The 12,873-nt window shown below is 44.2% G+C and overlaps 1 protein-coding gene across 1 annotated transcript in view; it reads right to left on the reverse strand.

Annotated features, from left to right (window-relative positions):
* Positions 1-2,430: 2,430 nt before the first annotated feature.
* Positions 2,431-12,873, reverse strand: part of LOC147006624 (5'-AMP-activated serine/threonine-protein kinase catalytic subunit alpha-like) — a 35,569-nt gene continuing 25,126 nt past the window's right edge. Inside the window, exons 17-18 of the mRNA XM_085868326.1 lie at positions 10,067-10,187; positions 2,431-4,216 (exon numbers count right to left, since the gene is read on the reverse strand). The gene's annotated coding sequence lies outside the window, so the exon portion shown is untranslated. The remainder of the gene's footprint in view (positions 4,217-10,066; positions 10,188-12,873) is intronic.

The raw sequence follows: 12,873 nt of genomic DNA on the forward strand, positions 1-12,873 counted from the left end.
AGGTGTGTTGCATTAATAATCCCGTATCTCGGTCATCAAAATCACCCATTAAGATGAACAAAGCATTATCTGAAGTGGTACGAATATTATCACCTATTGAAATGATGTGATTAATAAGCTCATTTTTATACTGTGAACATGGTGGTGAATAAAGAACACAAACAAAAATGTCTCTCAACAATCGAACAGAACCAGAAGTTTATCAACAATCGAATTTCGACTTTTAATCGCAAATTTAACGAATTTATAATTCAGAAATCGGGAAAACACATCATATCTATATTGCAGGAAATCAAGGGGTATGTTAGTGTCGAAGTGGTCTGAGCGTTTGGGTTTTCTCTTTAAAGTGCTGTATCATGCAATACCATTATTCTTAAGGAAATTCAGGAATGTTTTGTTGCATAACTCAGTTCCTTCATCAGTCCAAAATTTCTTCAGACCCTTTTACTTTCTTAAATATCTATTTGAAGGTTAACATTTGAGAACTATCTTTTTATTTTTCAAAGTAACTACCCAAGCATATCTTGACCTTAAATTGATAACAGTTAAAGCATATTTGTGTCCCTTATCATTGTTGAGTTAAATTAAGTCAGCAGACAATGTGTAATCAACACTTTGGAAAACACTTTCCTTATTTTAAACTCTGTGAATATCGGTTTATATAATTTATCAGGTTGTGCTGCGGCTGGCACTATTTTTGTTTACTCCTCAGAGCTTCATAGTTTTTGTAAGCAGATGTTGAGGCAGGATTACCAAGGCCTAATTTTAATTTCACACCAATGAACTTTTCACTCTCAACCTATCCATCTGTTCTCTCAACATTGGATTTCTTTCAAAGACACATTAGATAGCATTTCTCTTCCTGCTTCGTGTTTTTCATCCAATGTGCTGTTTCCATAATCAGTCATGTTTCACACAAACTTCATAAACCCTCTTGACAGTTTGGGTTTGTCAGCTTCGTAAAATATTTTATCCAAGTTTGTTCCCAGTCCACAGAAAGAATAATACCGGAATGTGTAATTCCCCTGGAATCCTTGTTGATGGAAATTTACTTCCTGATAAAAACGTTTGTACATCACCAATTCCTGCTTTCTCGATCCGCATGAACGTACATATCCCCTTTCTGTCAATATTATTTATACTTATAACATAAAATGCATTTTTTTGTGTCGGTGTTCTTTTTACACTGAAGACAAAAAATAGTCTTTCGAACAATTCTGTCTAGTTTTCAGAAATTTCATAATGCATCTTCTACAGAGTGTGAAAACCTTTTTATCTTTCAGCACGTCTAAATTAATCTTCATTTTTAAAACATGAAGTGTCTTTATGAATGCCTTCACTCTCTCCTCCAATTATTGAAGAAAAACAATTGTAAAGCTTTATCCAAAGTGAATAACACCAACATCATCAGCGATATAAAATTTTCCTTCTTCCTTAGTTTCTTTCATCTCACCCTCATTTTCATCTCCACCATCTCATTTATATCTTCTCACTGCCAATGATATGGGCATTGTTAACCTCATTTTTTCAAGCAACGCAATTATCAAAGCTCATAATTCATTGTTTTCTTCACAACATGGGTGTGTTTTATTTTCCATTACCAAATACCACTCGTCGCTTTGCTGATGGGAATACGAAGAGATAGGGCAGAGATGGGGGGGGTGGGAGAGAGGAACGGAGAGAGAGAGAGAGGGGGGCAGAGTTTGGGGAGAGGGAGAGAGAGAGAGAGGAATGTGGAGGGGGGGGGTGAGAGTTGCGGGTGGGAGTAAAAAGAAAGAGAGAAACAGGTGGGATACAGCAAATAAGACCAAGGCTTACCTTGCTGTGTTTAACCCCCGGAGATCTTTGACTGGTCGATGGTTAAACATGACCATCACCGCCGCGCCTCAACACAAAGCGCCATTTCCTGTGTGTTTTGTATTTTACGGCGATGGCTCCGCTTCACACAGGGGCGACAAAGGTTTCATCGGCTTGAACTGTGTCTTCCTAAACCAGATAGGATGGACAACCGACTGCAGTACAACACAATGACTGTGAAATTGCAGGTACTGGAGAGCAGAATGCAGTCATTGTTACTGTGTTTACTTCTTGTCTTGCTTTTTTCTGTTGAGTTATGGATGCTCTGGATGCAGCTTTCACATGTCATTTTATGTCACGTTCGCTTCGTGTACATTTCCTTGTTTTGGTGGGAAATAATGAGGAAATTCCTTGGTGGGAAATTTCTTCCTGCGAAATAAATGAGGGAGATAGGGGGGGGAGGGAAACCAAGGAAGGGGGAAGGAGAGCGACGCCTCACCACACGTCGCAATGCACTCCGTGAGGTTGGGGGGGGGGGGAGAGTGAGAGAGGATATATATATATATATATATATATATATATATATATATATATATATATATATATATATATATATATTGTATATGAGCCTTTCCACAGTAATGGGTAACCATTGTGTTACAAACATAGTCCACATTAAGTGTGTCCAGTTTATCTTGCAAATGAGGGGAAATAAATGACTGACCCCTCCACTACTGGAATCAAACAATAAGAAGATAATGTAACCCAGCACAATTTATTGATGGGGCGTTCTGTCTTCATTAACAGAAATGGCTCAAAGCCTTCTGTAACAAACGTGACTTTGGTCCGCAATCGGAAAGCCAGATTTTTATACAGCGTTTATGGCGATATGGACTTACCACGAATGTTATCCTTTGTTACACATTTGTCATTTAGGTTGTTATGTTATCACAAAAATAACAACTGTATTTTTAAAGATTCTGCAGCTTGAGCATTTTGTTTCTTTCATGACGAATTGACCGAAAGCATAATGATTGTTACTCTGTTTTCAACCCCCCAGCATTCACATTAAAGTATATTTTTGGCAAATTCAGGGTGTGGGATATCATAGGTAAAGTCTTTTTGCACATGTATAATCAAAACCAGTCTCAATCAAAAACGTATGTGTTCAGATAAAACGCTTGGTAAATCTATTTTGTTTTTAATACAACACTTAAGACAAAGATTTATTCCCATCACAGTGAATAAAATTTTATCTTCACGCTTTAATTTTAGGACAATAGCGGTTTTGCTATAAATAGTATACATCTACATTTATATAAACCTAAAAACATATTAGTGGTATTCTATGGATACTTTAGGAATTCTGTGATAGCTCCTGAAGATAAGACCTTTAAATGTAGCACATTACTGTGGAACAGCTCATATGTAGAATGTTCAGCAAGTACAATGTCAATTAGTCAATTGTGCTGTCAATCTCATAGCCCTGCGCTGAATCCTGTCAATGGCAGGTATGTCCTTCCTCAGTTGTGGTGAAAAACACTGCACACAATATTTTCGATGTGGCCGCACTAAAAGCCTGCAGAATGTTAAAACCACCCCTTTTGATGTCTAATTAATCCCCTGCAAATACGACCTAAACCACCATTTGCTTTTCCTTGAGCCGCCTGGCACTGTGCTGTCTACCTACCTCCCATATCTTTTCTCACAAGGAAGTGCCACCATTTTCATGAATGTTAGTCTCAGTGAGATCAGCCGAATTTTGAAATGATTAAAGTCTGCCAACTCTTTTTGGATGATGACAAGATCCAAGTTGTTGACTTAAGCCTGAGCAGGCATTTCCCCTTGTTTTCGAGCATGATCACAGGTTTTGCAGATCCAGATATTCCTGTTCACATTGGTGTGCATCAACTTGGGAAGAAAGGCTTCCTTTGGTGCTTTGCTCCACTTACTGATGTTGAGTTGCTGTTCCGTTTATCGGAACATTCGACGATGACAGCATAAACCAACGTAGTGAGGACCTTGTTTGGTCGCAGCAATAAAAACCTCAGACACATGTGTTATACTTTCTGGATCAGAGTCTCTTCAATATTTCTTCATGAGACACCGACAGCCACTTGACGGTGTTCGCCTGAACATCTTGCCATATTTCACCTCTTTTTCCTGGTGAGACTTCTTTAACTGGTCTTCATTTTATCGATTCATCAAAAGTCACAAGAATGAACACCACCCCGGCTATGTGAATGATCATATCAAAAAGCATTCATATTCACACAAATAACAAACAAACAATATCACCTCAAATCAGTGATGGCAAAACAGATTGCTTCAACCTTTTTCTTCTCACACATGTTCCCGAGATTGACTGGAAGTGCTTGATGAAATGTCCACTTTTCCTGATAAAGTCAGCATCCGGGTCCTGCATTCCATGTAAACAGAACCACAAAGTTGCACCGACACATACAAGCACACACAAACACAAACGCAAACACACAGGTACTGCATGTGTTTGCCTCCGTCGAAGGTGAACAGAGGTTGTTTTCACCCCTGTTTGTTTATCTGTGAGCAGAACATCTCAAAAAGTTGGATGGATTTGGACAAAACCTGGTGGATGAGTTGGGACGCATTGTGTTGATATAGCCTGAAGGAAGCAGGAGAAACGTCGGAACTCCATGGAACTTCAAGAGAAACCATTTACATCCAAAACTCAAGCAGGCCTCCAATCCTTCCCTTCACATTGGCGTGACGACATCATGCCATCATCCGCACAGCAAGTGGCCATATAAATACAATGTGGCGAGACACCTCGTTCCCCTCTCTCCAAAACGAAATATGCTATTACTCAGTTACAATAAAATAACAGCTTGATAAGAATTAACTTAACTTCTTCACCTCATGCAATCACAGAGACACTGTATCTTCAACAGTCACGTCCACTCACAGTATCTTTAAATGGAAAAGTATTAATCTTTGTATTTCATATGCAACACTCTGAGTATCATGCATAATATCTCATCCAAACAGGCACACTCTGAACTCTGACAGGTCAATCAATGGTGTCATTTCTTGGGAGAGCATTTACTTTTTCAAAATCAAACCATTCAACACCAGAACCCACCTGATTGGCCAGCGACCAACCAGCGATAGCCAAGGATTCTCCGAAGAGACCTGGTACCAAAGGAATTAAGTCTCCGTCTCAGATCCTTGGTCAGAGTCCAAGTCTCGCATCCATAGAGCAAAACTCAAAGCACCAAGGACCTGAAGACTCGGACTTTCGTCCTCCCGCACAGGTACCGGCAGCGCCACACCCCATGATCCAATGAATCCATGACTCCCCAGGCCCGACCCAGACGTCTATTGACCTCTGACTCACAGCCAGCAGAGACATGAATATCACTGCCAAGGTAAGTGAATCTCTCCACGACCTCAACATCCTCACCACAAACAGACACAGACAGGACAGCAGCATCCAAGATGTCACCGAAAGCCTGGATCTTAGTTTTGACCCAAGAAACCCGTAATCCCAGCGGCTCAGACTCCTCATTCAGCACCTTGAGGGCCCCCAAAAGGATATCCAAAGTCTCCGCAAAGATGACTGCATCATCTGCAAAATCAAGGTCCGAGATCTTGACATTCCCAAACGATGCACCGCAGCTTGATCTCTCTGACATCCTCCCTAAAATCCAGTCCATACAAGTGCTGAAAAGTGTGGGGGCCAGTACACATCCCTGACGAACTCCAGGAACAACTGAAAATAAGTCAGAGATGGTACCACCACACTTCACAGCACTCTCAGTACCAGAGTAGAGTTCAGACATCAGATCGATCAGTTTGGGTGGCACCCCACGAAGACCAAGAATCCTCCAGAGGACATCCCGATTCACTGAATCGAACGCTTTACAGAGATCAACATAGGCTGCAAGCAGCCCCTGTCGAAACTCTCGTCTGCGTTCGGTGAGGACACGAAGAGCAAGGATACGGTCAATCGTTGACCTCTTTGGTGTAAAGCCTGACTGCTCTGGACGCTGGTGCTCAAGCAGATGTTGGCGAACCCTATCAAGAATTATCCGAGCAAAGACTTTGCCCGGCACTGAGAGCAGCGTCACCCCTCGGTAGTTGTTGCAGTCTTGGCGATCACCCTTCCCTTTCCAGAGAGGAACAACATAGCCCCTCTTCCAATCAGTTGAGATGATGCCTGTGTTCCAGGCAGAGCACAAAACTGCATGCAACGACACGAGTGCAGCATTTCCACCAGCCTTGAGAAGTTCAGAATGGATGCCATAGATCCCTGGAGCTTTGCCCCGTTTCAACCGGTTCAGCGCAGCCCGTGTTTCCACAAGCGAAGGTGGACCACAGTTGATTCGAGGGTCAGCAACAGGGATTGTAACACCCTTGACGTCCAACTCAACAGCTGGGGGTATCAGCCTGGTACAACCGCTCAAAATAACCGGCCCAGCGGGCCTTCACTTCAGACTCCTCTGTCAAGAGACTACCACTCTCTGCTCTAACTGCAGTGCTCCGAGGGATGGGCTTGGATGAACGCAATGCGCGAATTCCCCTGTAAGCGGGACGAGAATCACCTGTCCACAGGTGATGCTCAACCCCCTCAGATTCCTCGCACATAGGCCTCCTTGTCCACCCTCAGTGAATGTACAGTTTTATGCCTCAGCTCCCTGAACAGCTCAGCTCTGCCATTCAGCCTGGCCCTGCGACTCTGGTCAATGGTATCCAGTGTCCCTTGAGACAAAATTCTTCTTTGCCCTGCGGTGAGTTCCAAGACATCCACCAGCAACATCAAGTACGGTGGTCTTGATGGCACTCCACAACTCTTCAGGACCCCCCAAAGCACCCAGACCCACCAAGTGTCCACTCAGCCTGTTCGCAAACTCCTCAGCTACTCTCTCATCCCTGAGCTTGCCAAAATCCAGCCTAGGCTGGGATGGTACCATTCTCCAGGATTTAAGGTGCAGCTTTAGAGTTGCTACAACAAGCCTGTGGTCAGTATTGAGGAACTGAGCATTCCGGTAGACCCTGCAGTTCTGGATCCAACGACCGTCAATGAGGACATGATCAATCTCCTTTGCCACACTGTCAGCGTTGGAAACCATGAACCAGCCACCCTAAGTCCATGACTTCTTGCAAAGTCAAGGAACTTAGTGCCGTTCTGGTTCATAGTTCCTGACCCATGGGGATCAACACACACCTCATAACCATCCCTATTAGTTCCAGTCGATGCATTGAAATCCCCCAAGACGAGAAGTGTATCTCGTCTGGGGCACTGATCAACCACAGACTCGAGCATGGCATAGAATGTATCCTTCACGGTGAGATCACTCGCCTCAGTCGGAGCATAAACAGAGACCAGGGAAATGACACCTAAGGAGTGACGAATCCTTAATCTCGTAATACGCTCGTTGACCAGTGTTACCTCAATTATCATTGGGGTCAGCTTATTGGACACAGCTACAGCAACTCCTTGGGTATGGTTACCATCAGAGCGACCAGACCAATAGTAGGTGTAACCACCCACCATTATCTCTCCGCAATCCGGTCTCCGAACCCCAGAGAGAGCTGCAATCCCGATGTCCAAATGCTTGACCTCAGATGATAACAGAGACAGGTGATCATCCTCTCTTAGGGATAGGACATTCCAGGCACCCACCCAAAGGGACCGCCTCAGGTTAACCCAAGGAGACCGCCGTCTGGTGGACGACACCTCAGCACCACTCCGACACACTCTCCTGCAATCTGACCCAGGGATGTTACCCCGTGGTTTCCCTCCTGTCATCAAAGATTGGGGGTCCCGAAGGTTTTGCCCCAATCTCGTCATCCGGTGAGCTGCCCCTGCGAAGGGAAGCTGCACAGGAGGTACTCCCACGGAGTAGGTTTTCAGATATTTTTGCGTTTTTGTGTTTTGCGGAATGAATGGTTTTACGGTGGCCGGAGTGCAAATCCTGCCACCAACATCACAATAAAAAAGTAACCCAACTGCAGGAGGACGTCCGCAGACACAGTTGGGCACTCAATATGGATGGTTTTGTTTTTAATCCTGCTGGGTGTCCATATCCAAACACCCTCCTCACCACGCCCCCTGGTGGGGGAGATGGAACAGGTTAGTACAGGTTTACATGGTACTTGCAGCAGGTCACAGATCTAACCTGACCTGACCAGCATCCTTGGTTCCTAAGTATTCAAACCTCATTGTGCAGTTATTCTACCATGTCGTGAGAATTTGCTTTCACCTTTCGCAACGTATCCTGTATAGTTTTACTCTGACAACCTCGCCTGACTTGAATACAGTACATTTCACACCTCTATGCTTATCTTAATCAGATTTGCTGGACTTTTATTTCATCTGGATTCTCTTTCGCACCATCTTCTCTCCACAGAAAGTGTCTTCATTGTTCTCGCAATAACTAACTTGGTCTTCATGTGACATCGGTAAAGCAACACAGATGGTTCAATGGCAGTATATCTATGTGGAGTACATTTGGACACAGCTTAAAAATTGTTTCCAGAGTGAGCAATTGGATGGTGTGTATTTTAGCATTTTGCAGAGCCTCATTCAATACATTGTTAAATCCTTCAATTTCATCATTCCCTTCAGGCTGGTGGATTGCAGAAAGTGAATGTTTAATACTTCTTTCAGCAACACAGGTAGAAATCTCGGAAGAATTAAATTATGGTCCAGGATCAGTTATAATCTTGCCTGGAAAACCTTCTGGACTCACAACAAAAATGAGAAACTCAATGACACTTTCATTCGTGGTTGTGTGTCAAGCCTGGTGTTGGCTTAGTGGTTAGGGTGGTTGGCTTGGGATCCAAGGGTTCTGAATTCGAGCTCCTTTTACCACTGAATTAACACCAGGGGGTTGACTCAGCCTGTCATCCTTCCCAGGTCGGCGAAATGAGTGTACTGGTCCTGGTGTATACCCCAGTCAGAGTAGGTGTACCATATCCTTGTGTATCGTAGGAGGCGACCAGGGTTGGCGTCAGGAAGGGCATCCGACCATGAAAAAAACATTTCCTCAAGAAGGGAACCATGATTGCATGGAGCCCGCAAAAAGCTAACACCTGCTGAGGAGGGAAAATGGCTGTATTCGTGGTCGTGTGAATAAATGTTACTTCCAGCCATTTACCGGATTCATCAATAAGAGTGATAGCAAATATGTTGTCATGGAGAGAAAGTGGACCAACAACATCTACTCCAAAGTTACTCCATGCATGGAAGGAAGTGGAACTGGTTGCATAGGACCATGACAACAAGCAGCAGTCTTATCATTCATCTGACAAAGCAAACAATTTTTAATAGCACAATGAATCTGGGTGTCTCTTTTCGGCCACCGATGTAACCAACTGTCTCAATCTTTGCTTTGTGCGATCACTGCCTTGATGTTCAGCAAGTCTAGTGTCAATTAGTCGATTGTGATATCAATCTGGTAGCCCTGCGCTGAACCTTCTCTCTCTGGCAGCTATATCCTTCCTCAGTTGCGGTGACCATAATTGCGGACAATATTCTCGATGTGGCCTCACCAAAATTCCTATACAATGTCAAAACCACCTCGTTTGATTTTGAAATTGATCCCTCCACAAATACATCCTAAAAGCCCATTTGCATTTTGTGTGGCTGCCTGGCACTGTGCTGTCTGCCAATCTCCCATATATATTTACCACAAGTAAGTGCCACCATTTTCATGAATGTCGGTCTCAGTGAGATCAGCCAAATTTTAAAATGATTGAAGTCCGCCAACTCTGTTGGGATGACGACAAGATCCAAGTTGTTGGTTGAAGCCTAAGGAGGAATTTTCCCTTGTTTTAGAGCATGATCACAGGTTTTGCAGATCCAGATATTCCTCTTCACAATGGCATGCATAAACTTGGGGACAAAGGCTTCCTTAGGGGCTTTGCTCGACTTACTGATGTTGAATTGCTATTGGGTTTGTTGGGACATTTGATGATGACAGCAAATACATGTGTAGTCAGGTCTTTGTTTGGTATCAGCAAGAAAAACCTCAAACACATGCATTATACTTTCTGGACCAGAGAGTCTCCTCAACTATGATTGCTGGGACACCATCAGCAGCTTGGCTGCATGGGCCTGGACATCTCACTGTGTCTCTGCCTCTTTTTCCAAGTGAGAATTCTGAAATTGGTCTTCATGATATCGTTTCATCAAGATTCAATGGAATGAACACCTCCCCGACGATATGAATGATCATAAACAAACATTTCTTCTTCATACAAATATCAAACAAGCAATATCACCTACCTCAAATCACCGATGGCAAATCAGGTCCCTTCAAGCATTTTCTTTTCACGCTTGTTCCCAATATTGACTGGAAGTGCTTGATCGAATTTCCACTTTTCCAGATAAAGTCAGCATCCGGGTCCTGAATGCAATAAAAACAGAATCATAAGATTGCAACGACACACACACACACACACACACACACACACACACACACACACACACACGCACACGCACACGCACACGCACACGCACACGCACACGCACACGCACACGCGCACGCACACGCGCACACACACACACGCACACACACACGCACACACACGCACACACACACGCACACGCACACGCACACGCGCACACACACACACACGCACGCACGCACACACACACACACACACACACACACACACACACACACACACACACACACACACACACACACACACACACACACACACACACACACACACACTTTACTTCCATCACTGAAGGTGGACTGAGGTTGGTTTTTCACCACAGTTTGATTGTTTGTTTATCTGTGAGCAAGACAATTAAAAAGGTGGACGGATTCAGACAGTAGTCAGGGGAATTGGGGAAAACAAATCCTTCACTCTGGAATATAACGTTTTTCGTCATTGGGAATTTACAAGTCGTCAAGAATGGGGAAGTACGGTTTCACGGTGTCGTTCATATTTTAGACTGTGACAGCGAACCGTTTTGAATGTACCATTTCACATGTACTTCAGTGTTTTCAGTGCTAATCGCTTCAACGAACATGGCATGAGAAATACAAGCGTCTTGTAGCAAGATTTCACTTGCATGAAATCTTGCATACATACATACATACATACATACATACATACATTCATACATACATACATACACATAGTTGCGGATATGGCCCTTAGTGGGTTATTAAATACAGGATTTGCACAGATCCCCCAGTAAATGCATGTTTAGCTAGATTGTTCGGTAAATGGACGTTACATGTGTGTCGGGAGGTATAAGAGGCTGTTTATTGTTCGTGCGGTGGTGGTGGATCGAGAGCTTCTTCTTCCTTCCTTCCTCTCTCCGGACGAGGCCCCGCCCAGTCGGCTGAGAGGGAGTGGCCTCGAGAAGGAAGTGAAACTAAGTGGAGGGTGGATCTGCGACAAGAGCGCCGAAGTGTGGTGCGATCAGCAGTAGAAGGAGCTAAACCTGAGGGTCGAGTCTGTGATCGGCAGAAGCTGAACCTGAGTGCGCCGAGTCTGCGATCCGCAAAAGCTGAACCTGAGCAGTGTAGTAGATAATAGAAAAATCGTGCAAATTATGATACAAGCATCAAATTTGGCATTTCTGTTCTGCAGGGCTTTCTGATCAAATCTGCCCAATTGGCCATTTGAAAATCAAATTTTTGAAAAATTTGAAAAAAAAAAAAAAATTCCAAAAAATTTGAAGTCACAGCTGGCTGAAATTCTTGAAGCGCAAGTGAACATCCCAGACAGAGAACCAAGGTGATATGCAGTCATCATTGATGGCTCAGCACTTATCAATGCCCTACCTCCACGTACTTCAAAGATATTTGATGACTATGCTAAAGAAGACATCACCCAAAGGTGGAATCCTATGGTGCCAGGTACGAGAGGGTGGACGCAGTGTTTGATGTGTCCAAGAAGTCAAGTCTGAAGTCCGAGGCAAGATCGAAAAGGGGGCAAGGAATCAGAAGAAGAGTGACAGGAACCAGTAAGACCCCAAGTAACTGGAGAAGCTTTCTCCGAGATGACAGCAACAAGACTGAGCTGTTTCACTTCCTTGCGGAAAAGATTTGTGAAGCGCAGACGACAAGCACAGTCATTGTCACAAAAGGAGAAGATGCCATGAGCAACACAAGGAAGTCACTGGATGCTGTGTCTCCATGTTGTCATGAAGAAGCTGACACTCGAATATTTGTACACGCCAGGGATGCAACGACGGATGGTAGCAAGTCCATTATCATTAAGGCTAACGACACGGACGCACTCGTCATAGCAATATCTGTACTGCCATCCTTACAGTAACTAGGTCTTGAGCACATGTGGATTGCCTTTGGCCAAGGAGCCAAGGCGTGATGGATTCCAGTCCATGAGGTAGTTTCTGCAATCGGGACTGAGAAAGCTGGAGGGATCCCATACTTCCATGCATTCACTGGATGTGTCGTCGTGTCTGCCTTCCGTGATGAAGGGAAGAAAACTGCATTGCAGACTTGCAACGTCTTTGATGATATTTCTGAAACGTTCACCAATCTCAGCCAGCATCAAACATTGATTCGTGATGTTGACTTTTTTTTATTTTTCAAATTTTTCAACATTTGGATTTTCAAATGCCCAATCAGGCAGATTTGATTAGAATCCCCTGGAGAACAAATGTGCCAAATTTGATGCTTGTATCATCATTTGCACGATTCCTCTCAAAATTGCTGTTATCTGCCCCACGAGAGTGCTCCGAGTCTGCGATCGGCAGAAGCTAAACCGGAGTGCACCGAGTCTGCGATCGGCAGAAGCTGAACCTGAGTGCGCTGAGTCTGCGATCAGCAGAAGCTGAACCTGAGTGCGCTGAGTCTGCGATCGGCAGGAACTGAACCTGAGGGTCGAGTCTGCGATCGGCAGGAACTGAACCTGAGGTCGAGTCTGAGATCGGCAAGAACTGAACCTGAGGGTCAAGTCTGCCATCGGCCGAGAAAGAAAAGCTGGACCTTGTGAGAAACCAGCTGAGACGCACCATCAATCTGACGGTCTTGTGCCGTCGACATTTCGTGGGGTCAGAATGCGCTGAGGAGGGCGTGTGCAAGCAGTGCCTTGAGAAGAAAG

The sequence above is a fragment of the Eptatretus burgeri genome, unplaced genomic scaffold (assembly GCF_056783735.1).
Source record: "Eptatretus burgeri isolate ZD-2024b unplaced genomic scaffold, Ebu_testis_v1 Ebu_testis_scaffold_3159, whole genome shotgun sequence".
Lineage (NCBI taxonomy): Eukaryota > Metazoa > Chordata > Myxini > Myxiniformes > Myxinidae > Eptatretus > Eptatretus burgeri.